This window comes from Pipra filicauda, unplaced genomic scaffold (assembly GCF_003945595.2).
Source record: "Pipra filicauda isolate LSUMZ 115617 unplaced genomic scaffold, ASM394559v2 scaffold182_size1470994_pilon, whole genome shotgun sequence".
Lineage (NCBI taxonomy): Eukaryota > Metazoa > Chordata > Aves > Passeriformes > Pipridae > Pipra > Pipra filicauda.
In genome coordinates, this window is record NW_024104290.1 from 984314 (window position 1) to 1001762 (window position 17449).

Below are 17449 nucleotides of genomic sequence, written 5' to 3' on the forward strand. Positions count from 1 at the left end.
TTTCATGTAAAATGAGGAGTTTGTTGTCAAGACAGGAACAAATTTTTGGAGCCATCACAAGCCTTTCTCTGATTAGTGTACCAAAGACATGAACTAATGTGATATGTGGTGGCCATAATAATTAAAACTGTCTTTCCAAACACACATATCAAATTCCTTTCCTACCTTCACACACCCACAGCCCCTGTCCCATGCTTAGGAACACAAGAAATGGAGAATTAGGCCACACCTGACCACTCAGTGTTCCTAAAGTGACCCAGCTGAGCAAACCAAAGAGATTGCAACAAGCCTTTCATCTACTGATGGTCTTATGGGATCCCTTTGTGTTGATTTTAGCACTTTCTCTTCTTGGCTGAATTAAAGAATGCACTGCACTGATGCCCAGCCTTTTATTGTTGTGCCATGTTATTCATGAATTATTCCAGTTTCATGGTTATTTTGGTTTTGGCACTGTAGCCTCTTCTGAAATATTTGTACAACAAAAGACAGGAACATGGTTTTTTCCACTTCCTGTCTGTCTGTCTGGAGCTGTGGATCCAAACGCTTTCCAGCTTTGAGGATCCACCTGATGATTTATGAGAATGGGATGGTGTGAATCAAGAACTTGGCATCCACGTGTTCTAGGCAAGTTCTAGTCCTGTTCCTGCTCCTCAGAAATTATCATTACTGACTCATCCCTAGAAAATGTAGGAACACCAGAACCCATGTCCTGAGTCCCCTCAAACTTAAAATTCGGATTTGGGGTTTATTTTTCCCACCAGTCAGTCTTTATTTCTTTCAGAATAAGACCCAGTGAAGTGTTTTGAGAACTTGGTCCCACCTTTGATGTATAAAATCCTGCCACCTCCAGATCTTCACAACCCACTTGAAAAGAGCAGAGCACAGAGGGAACATCCTGCAATATTATGGGATAAGGGAATTTTCCCCTGCCCCCCTCAGTAAAAATGGATCAGGCCATCTAATATTGCACAAACTGACATCTCTTTTCTAAAAATAGCTGTCTGAACATTCAGTCAATGGAGTAATCCAATTGCCTGAACATTCTTGGGTGCTTTATCATTTAAATTGTAATAAATCACAGTGTGCCACAAGCTGTATTGAGCTGCATCAAGTTACACTCCCACCAATAACATGCGGTGACCAGATGAAATCAGTGTGACATGATGGAATTGAGCTGAAAATTCAATGCATGCCCTGTTTTGTCTTAAAAAGTTGGCTTAGACAGGCCTCAAAAATTAGGGGGATTTTCTAAAAATCACTGCCCCTGTCACATTTCCACTCGCCATTTCTCCCCTTCATTTACTTTAAATAATGAGCACACAGGGCCTACCCTCAAGTCCATTGAACTCTATTGAAAAATTGCTATTGATTCCAGGCTTTGGACTTGGTTGTTTGGGAGTTTTGCAGTAAAATATGGAAGGACCACTATTGTGCATATTTTAGGACAGCTGAACCAACATACTAATGCTCCCAGGAACATGCTGCCACAAACTAATACCTACCATTGTTTGGAAAAAGTTCATTATATTTAGTTCCCCCCTCCCCCCCAGGTTTCTTTCTTAAGTAAAAGTAATGGGATGAAGTAATTTTAACTCTCCTAAGCAGCCCTTTATTTCTCAGAGCAATATTCCCCTGGACCACCTTAATGAACTCCCTCCTCTGCCCGGTTTTATACATGTTTCAGATATTTATACAAGATGTATGAACATAAAAGGATTATTCATAACATTATTGTTTCTAAAACAGGGGACTAAAGCTAAACATAATCTGGTTCAGTCCCCAGCTGATGTAAATCATTCCTGCTCCCCTGGAAGTCGCTGGTGAAATCTTTCTGTGCTCCCAGTTAAGAATTGCTTTCTGCAGGAATGGATAAAACTGATGGGAACAAGCTCGGGCCACCTGGGAATGGTCAGTGGGCTGGAAATCCATCCCAGAGTTTGGCTGTGCTGCCAGAGGGGAAGATGTGATGGGATTATGGCTCAGGCTGTGTCACTGCTAACAGGTATCTGGGGGGTGGAAATGCAGCAGCACAAAAATCAGACTGGCCCAGTTCCCTGGATAAGAACCCGGAGCTCTCACTCAGCCACATCCCAGGGAAGTGCATTCCATGTAATCCATTGCTCTGGCACTTCAGCCCTGTCTAATTCTGCCCAGTTTATGGCTGCAGAGTTACAGTGGCCGAAGGGAAACCCCTCGGGGCTGAGGTTGGTTCCAGCTTGTGATGGACTGAGCTGAGGTGTGAGGATGGGGATTGTCACACCTGTCCCCCAGTGTAAAAGTGGTATGATGAGATCAAGAGAGGCAGTGACTTGATCAGAAAAATGAGGATGGAATGGGTAACCAGAGGAGAAAAAGGTGGGAAAGGGGGAAAATAAACCAGCGAGGGATCTGTCTCGTGGTATCAACTCTGAGCCCAGCTGAAGAAGGGAAGCTGCTGCACAGCATCAGCCCCTCTGTGGAGCTCACCCAGTGCAGGGTCACTGCCCAGGCACTCCAAGTGCCCCTCCAGGAGGTGTCCATGGGGATGGAAGTCCCTGCAGTGCAACTACAATGGAGGGCAGAGTTTCCTTCCTCACCTCCAGCTGCCCAGCCCTGGTGCAGGTTGCAGTTGTGCTTCCCCTTAGGCTGCTTAACATGCTCCACTACACGGGAAACTGTCCCTTTTAACCCCAAATTTAGAAGTGACAGTGCATGCAGTAGTGCTGGCATGTTTAGTGGGAGATCCCTCCCCTGTTCCCCCTCCTCTGAAAGCTGCAATGAGCAGCAGCTGCTGGAAATAGCCTTGGAGAGAAGCTCTGCTGCAGTCAGAGCACATGAGCCCCCATGAGCAGAGCTTAATATTCCACCCTTCTTTCCTCTCATACTTTAGAGAAGTTAATTAAAGGAGGCTGAGATCTGAAAAGTGAGAAGTACTGTTGCCAAACCAGCTCCTCAGTGTTCCTTTTATTGCTCCCTCTGACCAGAACATGAGCACAGACCTCACTCCTACTCCTTACATACCATATTTCCACAAACTTAATGGTTACAATGTGGGAAAGAGCAATAGATTATCAGATGCTCAGATAAGATGGATCTAATGGCTGAGTTGCAGCTTGCAGGGTAAGTACAATTATTATTAAACTCCTCTTTTACAGGTGCAAGGAAATTGGATTATTTACCCCCAATCTCACATTAAGTCATTCACAGAATGAGGGAAATGGCTGAGGGAACAACGTGGCTATATTAAAAGCAGTGAAAAAAGGGGTTTCATCAGGGAGCTGTAGGCTCTGGCAGTGGGGTAGTGAGTGTGCAGAGTTACTGCAATAAAGAAGAATATGGAACTCAGCCTGTGCACCTTCTGCTGCACCAGTGCATGACTTTGTTGAGGAAGAGCTCTCCAGTACCTCTCACATCCTGTGAAGTCCCAGCCAGTTGTGATGTACTGAAGCAGCAGAGGTAAAAATCTTTCACAAACGGGGCCAGGAAGGAAACAGCTTTAATTCTTTGGCCAGAAGGACTCTCTGATGAGCAGTGGTTTACACGACTACAAACAGACAAGAACCCTCCGGGCTTTTTATAAAGTCTTGTGGTCTTCATATTTATAGGAGAAAAATGCCAAGAAGTATCAAAGCTGTATCTTGTCTTGGTTTGTTAGCACGATTCCCCAGCCTGCAAAGTTGGTTCTTTTTATTGGCCATGCAGAAACCCCTCTTTTCCTGCCTATTTGCAGTGAGGACTATCTAAGCTTGGCACAGGGAGCCTCCAACCACTTTCAGCAAGGTCTTCAGCCTCTGGCCTTGAAGCTGGAAGCTACCATGGCCCTTTCATGCTTCAGTTCCTGGTAGGAAGTTTGGTTTTCATGCTTTACTATGGTTTTCCTACCAACTTTGATCTTCCCTCTTGGGAGTCTCATTTACACTCAGCTGCATCCGCATCCCTGGCCTTAATCTTTCATAATGGAGTGCCCTACTTATCAAAGTGTGACAGATATTTTAACCCCCCTCCCACTTGCCAGTGGAGATGCAGGAGACTCTCCAACTGTTATGAAAACAGATAAGTTAATTGACTAAGCTGCTTCTTGTCACACTGCAAATATTTGGTGTCCTTTGTCACCGCGGCTCGAGGCCCTCAATCCTCCATCACTGCACCTCCAGAGCATCTGAGGGGTGTTTTTCAGAGCAGTGTCATTTCCATGGATAATGGACTGATTTTGGCTCACATTTTGCTGGGCATTGCTTTACTCTTGAATCATGGAATACCCTGAGCTGGAAGGACCCACAAGGATTATCCAGTCCAACTCCTGGCCCTGCACTGACACCCCAACAATCCCACCCTGTCCTTGAGAGTGTTGTTCAAATCCTCTTGAGCTCTGGCAGGTTTGGGGTCATCACCATTGCCCTGGGGAGCCTGTTCAGTGCCCAACCACCCTCTGGGGGAAGAACCTTCCTTAATATCCAACCTGAACTTCCCTGACACAGCTCCAGCCGTTCCCTGGGTCCTGTCACTGCTCGCAGAGAGAGAAGAGATTTTAGAACCACTTTATCCTGTGTAAAAGCCTAATAATGACTATATTCTTACCCTGCATATGTGGTGGCAGCTATCTCAGCATGAGTCAGCAATGCCATCATAGGGGATGTTGTGCATGACTAATAAACTTGCCCCTCCACCATCTAGAGCCTCTGGTGCAGGACAATCTCCTTTTGGGTCTATGCTTCTGTAAGGATATGAAGAATCATTCTACAGGAAAAACAGCAACAGTGGTTAGAGATTTATGAGTAATGACTTTTTTTTTTAGGGGGGGGGGGGCTGGAAAAAAATCCCAGAGAACTGTTTATTCTTTTATTCAAGAGAACAGAAGGCTGAAAGTGAAACTTGAAAATTGCCTTCAGACACATCAAAGGAAGAAGCAGAGCTGGGAGTACATTGTTCTCCATGTCCACTGGAGATGGGGCCCACCAGACAGCTCTGTGATTCTCCCCAAAGGAAAAAACTGCATTGTGCCAATCCAATCTCTCTGACAGAGAGAGGATCTACTGGACTGCAGGGTGTAATACATTTTGCCTGCATTTGTTGGCCTGCTGTGGGTTGGTGACAGGTTTTTTTCCCCAGCTTCCTCCTCTGCAGTCCATTTAGAAGTGGCTCATATTTTGTTATTACCTCTGATGGGTTTGCAAACGACCATATCTACGAGTTAACTCTCATTTATGATCTTCTCATAATGATAAAGTGGTTCTTTTAAGAGTCCTGTTGCTTGCCAAAAACCTATTATTGCAAAAGTCCAAAGCCATTTCCGAAATAATTTATTGGACAACTGCACTCGGAGCAAGAAGCTCTCATTTAATACCAGTATTTAAATACATTTTAATGTCCCCAGAACCTGAGGATCCAGATGCCATATATATAAGCTTAGTGTTATCCTTCTCTTCAAAAGGACCATTTTCCCCAATAAAAGTTGCATTTGTCCCAGGGAGAGTTTTCAGGAAGGACAACTGGAGTTGTTTGCTGAGCCAAGGGGTGTACCTGGCTCTCCACAAATGGGATTTACCTAAACAGGCAGGTGCAAAGAGACCAAAGCTGCTCTTGCCTGTGTCCAGAGCTGGCCAAACAGAGCTGGCTGTGCTCTGGAAGCCACTCTTACATGTTGGGATCAATAAACCAGGGCTGGAACTGCTTCAGATCCACAGCACAGGAATGCAGGACCATCAAACTCTACGGAAATCCAAGGGAGCTGTGCACCTTCCCACCAGCAGGTAGTTCTGCCAGACATTGTCCACAAGGTCAGACCATGAAGGGTGGTTTTGGGTCCAGATACAAACTTCATTTATTATATAAAGATGTGTTGTTTGGGTTATTTCACATTTATAAATCATTCTCTTCCCTTTGAACACCAAGTCATTCACAAATTGCTGAATTATTTCCCTTTTTTGAGTCTCCCATATTAAGAATTAGCTGGAGCTTTCTTTTTCTTTTTTTTTTTTTTTGATTTATTTATTTTTTTAAATCACATGAGTTCTGTGACTCACAGGGGTTGTAGGTGGTATTATTTGTTTTGGTGTCTGCAATCCCAACGTCAAACTTGTCTTTGTCAGGAGATTGATACAACATTGGGTTTGGCCAGGAGCAGGGGAGGAGAAAGGACATCACTTAGCAGATACTTAAAATGTGGTCAGGCTCTGAAAAGTGACTCTTAGCAATGACATTGTGGTTTTCCATATTTATTTTCTCTCCACGACTTCCAGGAACAATCTGCTGAGCTCACAAATCTGAAGGTGATTAGTGGGGCTGTCACCTCTGCCGTGCTCAGCCGAGGGGTTTGAAAACCCCGCTCTTTTCCACGGAGCCTCTTCCATCATCCCTGCTAATAAGGATTCCACGACTGGAAGAGCTGCCCTGACACGCTGCTGATGGATGCAGGAGGCTGAGCAAACTCCAGCTCCCTCTGCCACAGCTCCCTGGGCTTATCAGGGATAAGGGGAGCCATAATTCAGCTTCAGCTTGAGCCAACACAGAGGTGCACAGAAGGAAGATTAAAAAGCAGGAGGGTGGGTTAAGACACAGCTCTGAGGGCCTTAATTCAATTCCCATCTTTAAAATAACACCCAGGCATGATGGCTGCACTCTGTGCTGCCTCACCCAACTGTGGGCTTAGGGAAAGCAGTTTAGAATTAGTCAAAATGACTGATGTGTAGATGTTTTCTTTTAACGTGGTTGCTTTTCCCTTTGGCCAGAGCAGGTAGAGGGACTGCCCAAGGTTTAAAGGAGCCTTTCTCAAATGGTGTGCAAAGTTCTGCCATTCAGTTGTGGGACCCCACATATGACAAAAGGCACATGTGGTGTGTGATAAGGTGAAAATAGAATTGATGTGTAGTAGCTGGAGAAGGGCTGTGTTTTACTGTGAATTACTGGGTCAGATAAAGTAAAACATTTGCATCCTTTCTCACAGTGCAGAAACAGGAGAATGCAGAAAGGATGGGAAAAGCAGGAAATTAAAAAGACCTAAATACTGCTTTTTACATTGGACAAAACTGATTTGGGAGTTACAACATCCCATCATCAGGAGTAACACCTTCACATTTCCTAAACGTGGTTGGTTACAGACAAATTTTAATGAAGGTTCCTGCTACCTCTTGAAAACTGAATGGAAAAGACGTGCAGGAGGAACATTCCAGCTTGGAAAGCAACTTGCAATAAAGACAAGCTTGTAATTGCCCCAGTGACCACTTGGAGACTGGAGAAGCAGCCAGATTACTCCTTCGGCCCCAAAAGTTGTTGGCTTCCCTGTACCTGTGCATGTAAATGGAGATCACACTGACCTGGCTCCAAAACTTCTCCCAAGTGTATGAAATGCAATTTTCTCTCCCAAAACCCAGAGCTAATTAGTCCATGTGGAATGAGGCTGCTGATGCAACTAGACTGGTGCTGATGCCAGAGCTAGCAGGGGTTCCTCTGCTCGGTGCCACGTAGACACAGTCACGGGATCCCAGTCAAGGAACAATAAATCAGGGCAACTGAAACGTCCTGGACTTGTCATGGCAAAAAAGTCAATCATGCAAGTGATGATATTGAGAAAAATCACTTCATTTTTCCATGGAATATATTCCAAGCCGGTCAAGATGCCAAAAAAATTAAGTCATTCTTCTATGGTCCATTATACTGGGTGTCTGTGGAGAAACATTAGGGATGATCACTTCCTCCAGATACCTTAAAAATCAGGTAACTGGTTTTCCCTTGTAAAGACATGCACAGGTTATGAATTTTTATTTCAAGGGCATGACATCTTTATGGCTGACGTGCTCAAGAGTGTAATTTTCCCGTGCAAAGGTGGAGTAATTTTGGTTAGGCAACATTTATTGCTTGGCATTCTTGTTTAATTGAGTGAACTGCATTTTGAATGGGGATGCTGGGAGGAAGCTGGTGGGGAAGAAATTTGGCTTATTGAGGCCTGGAGCTGCGAGCCAGGAGTGCAAGGTCCTGATTCAAGTGCTGTTAAAGCCTGGTCTAAACCCAGCTGAAGTACAAGGAAAGAGCCCCTTGGACTCTTCAAGGGTCTGACTCAGGCAGCTTTTCTCTGTGTTTCCTCCTCTTTAAACTTGGCAGAAATGCCAATTCCTGAGGTATGGGAGCCTAATGATTCACCCACACTGTGCAAGGATCACGGGGAGTTTTGCCTGAGGGGCTGCAGAGAAATTACAGAGGGTTTATTTTATCAACAGTTCTTCCACAAAATTGTAGGAGCGAGGTTTAATCTGCTATAACCCAAGAGGTTGGGAAGGGAAGACGCCTGTAAAAATCTGGGGAGGGTATGGAAGGGAGAGAAACAGGAATATTGAGGTTTTAGGTTACGTGGCTGAGGAAATGTGCTACAGGCTTAGTTAATAGGGCTTGAGCAGGCAGAGTTTTTGTCCCAGCTATGAACATTATTGTGTGTTTGTGAAGGCCAGTGCTTGTGTTACACTGTGCACCTACAGTCTGAGCTTTGCAGGTTGTGTGTTTTATATAAACCCAAGGTTTATGAGTGATTTGATTCTACTTATTTGAATTTTGGGGGTACAAAGGGGAAGACAGTTTTAGCTCATCTCCACGAGGTCCAAGCTGAACTAAGCCCAGATCTTGAAATAAAAATTCATAACCCATGCATGTCTTTACATGGGAAAGCTGGTGTTTAAATTATGGTCACAGGTTGGAGTTTGTGAACTGGCTGCTTTTAACTTTTTGCTGAATGTCCCCCAACTTTGCACCTGTGAAACAAAACCAGTTCCCCTTTGGATGGGTCTGATCCACGAAGACTTCACAGGGACCAAAGCAGAGACTTTCCCAGCCCAACTGGACAGACCCTGGGGAATCCTTGGGTTCAGGGTGTCATTATTTAGCCATGGGCTGAACAACTCCAGGGCTGGTGAAGTCCCACACCACCCTCAGCTCTCAGGTGCAGCTTTTTAGGGGCTGAGTGGGACTGGGAGGAACTGGGAGCAGCTGGGTGAGGAGTGTGGAGAGCAAGGTTGCAGAGCCACCTCTTGGAAAGGTGCGTGTGAGCTGGAGAGCCCGCCCCGAAAGGTACTTTTTAAAGCTTTCTCTGTATTTCTGGAACAAAGAGACTGGTGATATGGGGGAAAAAAAAGGCCTAAAAGCTTATTGATAAATGCTCTCAGAAATTGCAGCCCAGCTACTGGTGTATGTGGTATATGTGTAATTTTAATTGCTTGTAATGCAGCCCCCTCTCCCCCTCCTTGCTCTCTCCTTCCTCCTCCTCCTCCTCCTCCTCCTGCTCTCTCTCTCCCCCCGCCAATCCCCCCCACCCCTCCCCTCCCCTTCCACGAGTTAATCTGTCGCTCGATTCGCAGCTTTTCTTTTGCTTCTGGTTTCATTTTCAGATGACAAAATTCAAGGCACACAGCTCTGCTGTCTGGTTGCCCTGGTAACGGCAGCCTATTATCGTACCTTGTCATTCATCAAGAAAGAATTGCACTTGACAGAGATAGACCAAAATGCCTGCAGTCTGCAGCATGGAAAAAAAAAAAAAAGGGGGAAAAGAAAAAAAAAAAAAAAAAAAAGAGGAAAAAAACTGTTTTCTTTTCTTCCAAGTATGTAAAAGGCCTTTAATGCCTATTTAGCTACATGTTTTATTTAAGGTTGCTTATTATCCGCTAAAGTGATTGTCGATACTCGTAGAAATAGATATTTCCTCCTCAAAAAAAAAAATAGCTGCAAGTCGAATTTGTCATTCTGCCCAGCTTTCAAACCCTTCCACCCTGGTGCACAATATAAAGGAAATGGTTAAATGATAAACGTTTTGCATGTTGAATTGGCCAAGTGACCACACAAATGCTGCCTTTCTGCTTAATTATGGCTTGTGTTGGTTAGCTTTCCTGCTCCCTTTATAGAGCTTCAAAAATAATTAGCAGGGTATGTAATAAATAATTGAATTTTATCTTTAATTAATCCTTCAAGTGCAGGGTGTTATGGAATACAGATAAGTGTATGTACATAAAAAGTACATATGTAGTGTGTGTGGACACATGTGTTGTATGTGTTAAGGAGGCAGAGGTTTCTCTGAGCAGAAAAATCTGTAATCACTCTTTCTGAAGTTGGACCCGTCCCAAATTTATTGTTCTTCAAAGGCAGGAAAAGGTAATTGCTTGTTATTTTGCCTACCTCATCTTTGCCATTTGAATTGACCCAAATTAATTCCTGAGATCTGTGGCCTCATACCTTTTGGTTAGTGAGCACTGAAACTCCCAGTATTGTGGTATTTTGAAAATCTAGGTATTTTTCTCATAATTGCTTAAATAGCTCTAATTGAGGGTTTGGGTGTTTGGGGGCTGTTTTATAAAAGGATTTTGGGTCAGTTTTTTTTGCTTACAGTGGTCAGTTTGCTTGTTAAAGGTGAGATATGTTGTAAAATAGGTTTTATTGGCCATGTGGCATTTTAAGTACGTATCCTCCTTGCTTTGGGGTTTGAATCTCTGATTGTTGAATCTTTTGTCCAGGGAGATCAGAGAGAAGAAAAAAAAGAAAAAAAAAAAAGGAGAAAGAGAGATAGTGGAGGAGAGAAAGATAGAGTGCACTTAAAAAAGGGGGGAAAAAGAATTCCTCCCCTAGATTGTAAGGCCAGCTCTGTTTATTTTCATGGAGTGTGCCCTGGGTGTTGTACCAGCCCTGAACTTCGGGAGCTCACTTTGCTCACTCTCCCCCACTGAAAATAGAAACCTGGGTGTTGCTCCTGAGCTTTCTGCCCACACCAACTCCCACGTGGGAAGGGATCCACGGGGGAAAAACCCCGGGGTTGAGGTGGCACCAAAGCAGCTGCAGGTCTTGTCCTGTTTTTGTCATCCTTGGGAAAGGCTCCCGGGACACATCCAGACCCCTCCAGAGCCACGGGGCTGCTCACCCCGTGAATTTTGGGTTTCTTCAGAGCCAGCAAAAAGAGCAGGGCAGGGAGAGAGGGAGATGGCCCCAAAATGTGGATAAATACACCCACTCTTAGAGCCACTTGTGAACTTTCTCCTTTAATAACGCCGCGACACCAGCGTTCATTTCCTGTCCAACCTCCGTCCTACCTTTTGATTTTTTAAACCTCCCTTAGGCGAGTGGTTTGGGCAGACAAAGGAACGAACAGGCAGAAACAATTAAACCAGCAGATACAGTGAAAACCAACACCACAGCACTCTGGCAGAATTCGTTCGTACACTGCAATTTCTGCCTCGTATTTGATGTTTCAACAGTGGGTTCTTATTCCTGCAGTTTCTTCCAGCCTTCCCCTCGGCTCAAGGAACTCTGCTGTCCCTCAGGACCTCATAAATACATAGAGGCACTGGAAATATTTTCTTCTCCATATTAATATTGCATGATAATCTCGCAGAAGAAAAATAAAATGCTAGATCTGGAGCTTCTTAGCTTGCAAAATGGCTCTTTTTAAATCCCTTTTAAAGGCTGGCGTGTGTCTTTATGAAAAATTGGAATTTGGAATGTTTATACAGCCCCGAATAGTGCAAGTGAATATCCTTAAATTAGCTTTTCAAGTTGATTTACAGCCTGAAAATTCTGTAACAAGACACGAGTGTTATCTGGTAAGAAGGGAATAGGTTTTTCTGTTGTTGTCTGTCTGTGTGTCTTTGCTGTGAAACAAAATGGGAGCCAAAATGCCAGCCAGAAAATGAACTTTGGGGAGGAGAAAAGGCTATATGGCAGCTAACAAAGAAGGAATTAACTTACTCAAAAATTAAAGTGCTGACTGATTTTCCTAAAAAAGGTATTTTAACCAAGATTAATTGATCAAATCTTACAATACAGGAGAAAAAACCCCAAGTCCCTGGGAATTGATATTTGTTTTACTTGGGAAAGGGCTGAACATCTATCAGCTATATCTAATTAATTGGTTCTGTCTGTTGATGTGTGATCCTTTATCTCTCTGGCTTTCCAGGCTCTTATTTTATGCTTATATTCCTGGTACCTGAGTAGGTGATAGACCAGAAAATAAGGGCAGCAGGGCTGAGTTTTGTGTATCTCTGAGCGTTTTTAACCCTGTGCTCTGATTCAACCACCAAAAAAGGCATCACTTGGGTGGATGGAAATGTATTTGTGGAGGGTCAGGCCATGAGAGAAGCCCCATAAGAGCTTGTCTGGCTCCCTCTCTAAGAGGAACCAGGAGAACCTCTCTCAGTGAACTCTCCAGGAGGTGTTTCAGTGCTGCTTCAGCTCTGTTTGCCCTCTGGCACACGGGGAATCGCTGATTCTCCAGTTGTCCAAGAGCACTTGGCACATCCCCTGGGTTCGGAGTCGCCCTCACCCCCCAGAGTAGGTGTAAGTCCAAGGGGTGCTCTCTGGGGGCCTGACCCAGCAAAACCCCCTGTCCTGCTGTGGTGGGAGGGAAGCCCAGGCAGAGGCTCCCAAAAAGCCTCCCAGAATTGCCTGTGGAGGTGCTGTGAGGTCTGAGAGGAGGTTGCTCTATGTGAGAGCCAGATGGAGGTTTTATTGAATCCAGCCTTTGGGTATCGACACAATAAAACACCTCCTGTAAACCCAACTCTTTTTTTCTCTCTCTCTCTCTGCCCCTTTCTTCCCTTATTTTCTTTTTTTTTTAACTTTCCCTTCTCTCCCTTTCCTCCTACTGCAGTGAAAATCCGAGGAATGCTGTGAGTAGACCAAAATCATGGCACAGCGTGTGCTTATCCAAAGTTCAGTCAGAACACAGCGACTCTCCTACCTTGGAATATGTCTGAAATTAAAATGTCACGGCTCAGATTCCCACTTTAGCTCACGATGAGTTATATCCTGGGCTGCAAATCTTTCCTTGCAGTGACCGATGCTTTTCTGCAAGTGGGGTTGGAGTTGTGGAACAGCTTGAGGAGGGCTCATGGCACTTGTCTCCTTGCTCCACATGTGTGTAAAATAGACATTTCTGTACTCTTTTTGCACGTAGAATTGCTTTTTCAGGGGCTGCACTGAAGGTTAAGGTCTAGATCTGAGGGAGGGTCTCAAATGCCACCTTTTCTATGTCCTGTTTTGGAGGTGACAGCCATGATCTTCCTCTGGAGGCCAGGAAACCTTTTACAGTTATTTTGAATTTATTTGAATTATTTGAATTATTTTATTTTTAATTATTTTATTTTTAATTATTTTATTTTTAATTATTTTATTTTTAATTATTTTATTTTTAATTATTTTATTTTTAATTATTTTATTCTTAATTATTTTAATTTTTATTATTTTATTTTTATTATTTTATTTTGAATTAGTTTAAAATGGGGTGAAAGCACTTGAAGGATGTAGCTGGACAGTTGAAAGGCATAGAGGAAGGATGCTGTGGCGACAGTGGCTTTTTCTGCTGAATGCTGTGGAAACAGCCCAGTGGTACCACCCTGGAAATCCAGGAGCTTGTTGGGATCATTTGCATCAAGAAACATGGATTTTTGTCTGTTCTCAGTGTTTCTCTCTGATGTGCAGCTCCGTCATTTTAGTCACTGACGTCATGACCTCTGGATTTTAGGGCTGATTTTCAGCTACTGCCGTGGGATGGTTGTGCCACAGAGCCACGAGGGATTTACATCCAGTGTGGAATAGGGTTTTCCATCAGGGAAGGGGACACTGTCCGTGTCCCTAAGGACTGTGCTGCTTTCTACTCACTTCACACCAACACATTGACTCTGGCTCTGGCTTTCCTTAATCCTCCCTGGTTTGGAGTCGTGTTTTTTATCTGCCAGGCTGCTGGGTTTGATCCTCCCTTTCTTCCTGACCAAACCCTTTCTTTGTGCCCTTTGTGGCAGCGAGATCCTGGTGCAATATCAGGAACTGAAGCAATTCCAGACTCAGGTGACAGGTGCCCAACACCACGAGCCTTAAAATGATGAGATGAGCAAAGTAACACCTAAAACTTCTCATTGCCTTCTAGCCTTGGAAATTCTTGGTTCTCTTTGGGTTCTATTTACAAGATTTTCCTCCTCAACCATGACTGTAAAAAGCATTTTGGGTTTTTTTAGCCCCCCTCTCAATGAAAAGTGCTCTTGTCACAGGTTTCCTTGTTTTCAGGGGCTGTTTTTCATGGCAGACACCATAAAAATGTTGTTAAATCGGTGGTAAGAACCCCGTTACCAGCGAGTTAGAGCTGCAAAAGGCATTTATAGATGGTGGCTGAGGGACAAGAGGTCAAATATTGCAATTCTTACCTCAGCTGAGTCCTGGTTGACATGGGTGGGAGTGAGGAGGTGAAGATTTGTCCTACTTAAAGTTGAGCCCCCGTCCTGCTGGCAGGGGATTGTTTTGTTTAGTTGTTTTGATTTGGGAAGCCATGAAACAAAGGCATTTATAACCAGGCTTTGCTCATTAAAAAAAAAAAACAACAACACATTTGTAAAGATATTTACTGATAGGGATTAAACAGAGCAGAAAATACGTTTTTTGTTGGTTGGTTTGTTTGTTTGTTTGTTCTTCTGGTGGTTCAGGTGCTTTTTTTCCCCACTGCTTTGGCTGCACGTGAGTCTGTGAGAAGCATTTAGATGCATCCAATCTAGGATTTTAGGGCAGGATGATTTCTGCTTCAGTTTTAAAAAAGAAGGGATCCAATCTTGTGTGGCAGCAAACGGGTTCAGATCTCACTGTTTTGGGGGATATAAAATCTCCTGCCTTGAGCCTTTCTGGCAGGACTTGGGGAAAATGAGGGGGAAAAACAAAAAGATACAAAGGCAGTTTCAAAAATGATGTTTTAAAATGCCTTTTCATGAGCAACTCTGCTAAAAGCACCTGTCATTTACTTCCAAATAAGTTTTCCTGAAGGTGTGGTGGATGCTTAGCAATGGTTATTTGTGGTGGGCTGTGTTATATATAGTTCTGGGCACAGTTTCCAGCAAAAACCCCAATGAAACTCCTTGTGTAAATGCAGGTTCCTCACAGGAGCAGTGGATTTGTCCATCTGTGGGGGTAAATCACACCCCAAAGCTTTTGCTCCCTGTAGGGGTTGAACAAGGTCCCTCTTTGGCTCAGTTCTGACAACTCTTTGACCAGCCACACATCACTGTTGGCTACAAATGATGAGCAATTCCAAAAAAAAAATCAGACCTTGCAGCTTCTTTGTTGGACAGAGAAACTGGTTCCTTCCATGTGAAACAGCAGGAAAAAAAGGGGCAGACTCTAATCTTCATTATTTTTAATAATTTAGCTGTGAATAAGCAATTATTTCCAGAACTAAGGCATCAGGGAAGGTACATGAAACCTTTGTTTTTCCAAATGATTTGACCTCTGGTGTAGGGAAAGGGCTGAATATGTGGAGAATTATTGTGAAGAATTTTAGGAAACATTCCTTGTGCAAGTCTTGTCTCTAATAACCTGTAACTGAGGTTATTGCACTTGTATCTGTATTCTGTCATGGAATAAATATATTCTGCTTAGTTGAAGCCCAGTGAAAGACTCAGCATAGAGGGATTTTTGGTCTTCTTTGAGCATATCCAGAGGAAAAAAATAAATGCTTTTCTCTGTCTTTTTAGCATCTTCATTTAAAATAAACTGCCTCAAAACTATGATGCTGAAAAACAAAGGGGAAAGAACAGCTCTTAAAGGAAATGCTCTTAAACATAAGGATATGAGATAATGAAACGGGCTACTGGGATAAGCATATTTATTGGGTTTGTTATGTATCAAATGTAACAAAAGTAAAGTGTCTGAAGAACTCCATGTGTGGTTCCTTCACACTCTTTGATCACACAATTCCCCCTTTAATTCAGATGCAGTAGAGCTTAAGTGGCTTCATTGATGTGTTAAGTGTGGAATGATTTTTGTATAAAATAAAAAAAAAAAAAAAGAGAGGGGGGAAAAAAAAAAAAAAAAAAAAAAAAAAAAGGACCCCATTATCTGTCCAGAAAAGCCTTGTGTGCACTTGTTTATTGAGACAGGAAGTCGGTTTCCCACACCGAACAACGGTGCTGAAACACTGAAAAATTGTGTGGGGAAGAAAAGTAAAGGAAACTTAATTTTCTACCTGGCAGAAATCGGCCTCCGGAGGAAGAAGGAGACAATGAGATTGGGCTTAAACCGAATAATGGAGCCTGATTGATTTGAGGAAAATGCTCCACACCATTTATACAGGGGGGGGGTTCATGTGCTGCTTTTGTTAGGAAAATGGGAGGCTTTGGTACGAGCTCTTTGTAGTGAGGCTGCTGCTGCTGCTCCAGGGTTGCTTCAGCCCAGAGGAGCAAACACCCAGCACCACGGCTGGCAGGTAGAAACACGGCATTTGAATATATATTAAAAACCAAAAGGAGCAGCAGGCTGCTTTTAGGTCATCTCTTCCCAGTTTATCACTGGCAGAAATCTCCGGGAGGCTCTTTGCAGCGAAGCCTTGGACGCTGCAGTGGTGGAAAACCAGGAGGGTTCCTTTCATCCCAGACAAAGGAGCTCCTGCACCTGATGCCCTGGGCCAGCCCCTCTGGCACAGCCAACCTGAATTTTAATACTAAAACGAGGGGAAAAAATATCAATAAATCGAATGGGGAGGTTTTTAGGCTGGTGGTTAATGTGTATGTCCTCACACCCAGGAATCTGAACAGGATTAATATCAGGGTGATACTTGGGTGTATCTCAACCTCCCCTTTGGCCAGCGAGCTGGAAGTGAAATATCGAATTCAGGCATTTATTGGTGTTTCAGAAGCAGCTGTGAGTGCCCAGGAAGGTCAGAAGTGCAGTAGGCCCAGTGCTGTGGGCTCAGAGCCCGGAGTTTTAATGGGAGGAAGCAAACCCAAGGTCTGAGGAGCAAGACTGGCACAAAGACACCAAGTGACTCGCCAAAGGTCACGGCAGTCGTAGGTAGCAGAGACCAGATTGGAGATCAGAATTAGCAGGTTCTGCATTTTGCTGCACTTTCATATATTCTGGCTTTTCCCCCCCTGGTTTTATTCAGCAAATAAGGATGTTTTCTCCCTCTGACACAGTCCTGTGCTTTTGTGCTCCGAGCGCTGAGGTCTCTTTTTGCTTTGGGAGCTCGTAAAAACGTGTGGTTTCCTTGGCTCTGCTGCCAAACCCAAGGCTATTCAAAACAAACAAACACAAAGGCCCTCCAAAAAAGCAGGGTGGGCTTCGTAAATATTACCTTGAGGTGGATTTGTGCAGAATGGTCGTAGGGGGAATAATAACCCAACACTTCCCTTCTCCCCAAACCAGGTCTGCGGGACCTCAGGGCTGTGTCCCTCCGGGGTGAGCAGCACTGCAGAGCCTTGCTCCTTTTACCTGGATGCCAAACCTCCCTCCCAAGTGCTTATAAATCTGGACTGAAGTATTTTTACCAGCCTTTTTTACTTTTTTTTTCAAGCCCTGTAAGGCAGGACTTGGAGGGAAACAGCACATTTTCCCGACACACGTGAGCCTTCCCACTGGCACACGCAGCTCCCCCTTCCCTAACCCTGCTCTCCCAGAGCCTTTTCCAGCCCATATAAAACTCTTCTTCCTTTCAGCACCATCTCCCCACACCCAGCACATTCCTTTCATG